Here is a 4,290-nt window from a genome sequence, read left to right on the forward strand (position 1 = left end):
CTCCCAGGACCTGTGGATTGCTGAAAACTGGTACGGCTCTGATCTCTGGCTTTAGAGATTTTTCTGCCTTCTAGGGCTATTTAAAATGGTCACGTAATAATTTCACGAACTCTGTGGCAAATAATAAATTACGTTGATTTGTCATTAGTTCACTGCTCCTACACAAGCTCAAATTGAATTAATTTGATATTCTCTTGCTCAAAATACAGCTCCAGAGGAGGATTTCTGACAAATGGGATATGCAGGTCCATTCTAGTGCTTGTCCTGGTTTACCCAGAGATCATTCTAAAACATTTGCCATTCAATGCATGCTTTAACGCTGACAAAAATCAGTACAAAGATAATTCCATTATTTAACTAAATATTAAGCAGTTACAGAGATTCATACACAACTATATTAATTTTTTTCTTATTTAACTGACCAGAAAACCCATTCAACCCCCGAATATTTTCCTGGGTCTTACTCTAAATGAAAAGAGTCTTTGCAGAAACAGAAAAAGAATCTCAGTGGCAGAGTGCAAACACAGTAACTGCCTATCGAGATCATTAAAGCACCAGCAGCAGAGGTAGCATATGACAAGAACAGAAAACTTGAGGGCTGGATTAGGGCATCCTTTACTCTGTGCGATGCAAAGGGTTGGGCCAGGTGACTTCAAGAGGTTGTCTCCAAGTCCAGCTTCTTTCATTCTATGCATGGGGAAGAGTCGTATTTATTTTTAGTGCTTGAACTCTCCCTGCAAGTGCACTCCGTCCAAATTGGATAAAACGCTAAAACTCTTTCGAATTGCTTGGGAACAGATCTTGAAGCCCTGATTTACTTTCAGCTTCATACACACAAAATTCCTAGTGATTTCAAGGACGATTTTGCCAGGCATACAAAAATGGTAAGTTCAATTCTCAGAATCACTACTGCTATAACAGAGGATTTAGGAAGAACCCAAAACAAAGGAGTCCTGAAAAAAACCCACATTTGGCCCCTAGTTTGTAGTAATAACAATAATGATGTCATCATGTTCAGTCGTGTACATGTTTCATGAATCATTTTTAATAATTTATTGGATATATAGAAGAGCTTGAAGTGTGACACGCATCTGTAATTTTAAATAAAGCTTTCAAGTAATTTTTCAAGCTCAGGGCAGCGAAACCCACTGACTGAGCAATGCGTATCTAAGTACAAAGTTGTACGGCAGAGGTATAAGCCTTCTCAAAAGGCAGACGCGTGGGCCGGGTGCTGCGTTCTCCTCTTCACTCAGCATCACCACCGCGGGGACTTATCCGGGGCTGGTGTAAACCAGCGTACGAGGGAAGGGAGCCCACGCATGCACGTTGTCGCACAGCAGTGAGACCAGCAGAGCCAAACCCCTTTAAACCAGCTCTCCTTTTAGGAGACTGAAAACAATTCTGCAATGGATTTGGGGGGTGGCAAGGGGAGCACCCAGGAATTTCAGGCAGTGGTCAAGACTCAGTGGATTAAAGGGGATCTGCAGGATCCTGAAGCTTTCTATAGCACCCCAGGTTTCACTCTTTTGGGGAAAAAAAATCTCTCATCTGTGCTGTTAACCTCCCTGGGAAGTTAGAGGCTGTCCCTGCCCTGTGACCGGCCGCACTGCGCCCCTGCCAGCTTACAGGGGCTCAGCATTCCCACCAGGCTCGGTGCTTGGGAATGACCTCAGGTGGGAGCATTAAGTGCTTGGCACTGCTAACTGCAACTGCACCTTCACCCCTTCACCTGGGTGCTCAGATGGGTACAAGATGTGAGGCACAGGGGAATGCTCTGCTTTCTGCTGGCACTCCTACATGTCTGTTATTTTTGCCAAGGTTTATCCAATCTACAGCAATATTCAGGCCACTAATCTATTGTTGTAGCTCAGGTTAAGCTGGTGCTCATTTTTAAATTAAACCTCAGGTGAAAGTTGGCAAATCCGCATGCAGTTTGTCTCTGCTTGCAATCTTGCATGCCCGCACCTTCGCGCGGCACAGCTCCTCTGACCTCTGGCTTGGTGGGGTTTTATTCCTGACAGGCTAGATGTGAATAAAATCATATGGAGCTGTGTTTTTACAGTTCAGCCTTCTGAGTCCCATCCTGCTGCCATTGAAATCGATGGCAAAACTCCCAACTTCGCTAGTCATATCAGATTAGCTTTGTTCCACAGACTGAAACAATCTAATAGATACCAGGTGTCCTCAATAGAGCTTGTGTGGTCTACAAGTAAGTGGAACATATTTTAAAAAGTCAAATATGGAACAGCTACATCACAGAACCTGTAATAACCCCAAACTGATATTATTATATATGGAGGACATGATCAGTACCTAAAACGTGACTCAATATATATTTATATGATGCATCCTATAACAGACATGTTCTGGGGTAAACTCAGCTGCATGTTAAACCACTACAGAAACGGATCCATATTTATGCTCATTTCCACAAGAAAGCGTGGCTCTCGTGTGTTTTTACTTAAGGGAGAGAGCCCCAAACAACCTTACATTAATCCAGAAATCCCCTTTAAATATATGACCCTGAATATAAAAAGACCTATAGAAGTTAAAGGCTGCATGTGAAACCTCTAGGCTGCTGCTCTAATGTTTAGCTCCCTTCTTGCTCCAACTGTGAACCTCCTCTGTGAAATTCCCTACCTGCTTTTCCACGGTCATGAAGCCTCACCAGCTCCTCCAGTAGCATGGACCGGGGGAGATGACACCGTGCTATAAACATCCAGACCTGGGCTGCACCAAGACATCCATCACTGTGCAATGGGCATAGCTGGAAAATGCACAAGGAATTTCCTTGTGCCATCTCCCGGTGTGGAAGTAGCCCAGGAGCCTTGCCCCGCTCAGGCCCTCAACAGAAATCACTCTGCCCACCCCAGGGCCTGATCCTGATTCACAGAACCTGCAGATAGGGGCCTCGGTGCAGCTCCTGCTTGTTTTGCACAAGGGAAGCCCAGAGCTTCCAGCCCAGGACCCATCACACAGGTACAGCTAGGTCAGTAACCTAGGAACACATAAACGGGGAGACTCCAAGGAAACATTCATCCCTTCCTGATGAACAACAACAACAAAAAAATGGTACCAGTCATTTTTCTAATCCAATTAAAGGTCCTCAAATGTGGTAAGGCCTACCCTGGTTCCTAGCCCCAAGGGGCCAGCTCTCGGGACCATTTGCATGCTGGTGCTTGAGTCTTCTGCTCTGCTCTTGGCTTGCAATTCCACATCTTGGAGGCAGCTTCTATGTAGTCCCTGACTACAAAGTTGGCCCAGGGCTCTTGTGAGCAGCACCAGTATCCAACAGATGGGGAGATGGAGTTGGGAGGCTTCAAAGCTCTCTTTTCCCCTTTCTGCTAGGAAGCAGGAGCAAGCCTCACATCAGGCCTCCCTCTTCCCTCCAAAACACTGACTGCTGTCTCCTAAGGGTTGATGGGCAGCACGTGCTTGCCCCAGCCTGGCCTAATGGAAAGCACCATCTCAGCTGGGGTCTATCTAGGTGCTGCTGCTCCCTCCCAAGAGGGGAGGACTGCAGTACCCAAGGTGTGACACTCCAAAACAGTGGTTTAGGGAGCTGAAGCTGCCAGTGGAAAGGGCGAAGCTGACGGCCCTCTGCAGCAAAACTGCTGCTGGGGTCAGTGCCCAGCTCTTGAAGTCAAAGTGTACACATCTATTTTTTTTAAAAAAAGCTGCAGAAGGGCATCAGAAAGCACCAAGGCCCGTTAAAGAGCCATGATCCAATTGGTATTTCATTCGGTATCTGAAAATCTAGCCCTATCTCCAGTCTTATCTTTTACCAGCCGTCCTCCTTCATTATGGATTCGTCTCCTTAAGAGGCTCCAATACTTGTACTTTTCCAATAAAGATCTTGCAAAGTACGTTCAAGTGTAGCTTATTTTAACATTCATCATATTTAGAAAGACTTTACCAGAGCAGAGAGAACGCGTAACTAATTGTTGGAAGATCTGGTCAAGTTTATTGTAACGGGTAACTGTCGGGCAATTATGATTTATTTATTCAGAGGGAGATAAGGCACGCATTGTTCTCGGGAAGAAAAAAAAAACAGGACTGATCTTAAAGTTAATATTACTTCCCATGCCTTCTTCAATCTTTTTTATAACCGAGGGGACCCACCAGAGCACAGTTCCCATTGGCCACCTTAACTCCAAATTTTGGGGTTTGAGCTTAACTTCTCCACAGCCTGGCTCCTGGGCCCAGTGAGGCCGTGTAGGTGCGTCTCCTCCTGCCCCGCCTATTCCTTAAAAGGCCCGTTGTTGTGAGGGGACCCCTGAGAGCGTCGGT

This window comes from Egretta garzetta, unplaced genomic scaffold (assembly GCF_000687185.1).
Source record: "Egretta garzetta isolate BGI_Z169 unplaced genomic scaffold, ASM68718v1 scaffold326, whole genome shotgun sequence".
Taxonomy (NCBI): Eukaryota; Metazoa; Chordata; class Aves; order Pelecaniformes; family Ardeidae; genus Egretta; species Egretta garzetta.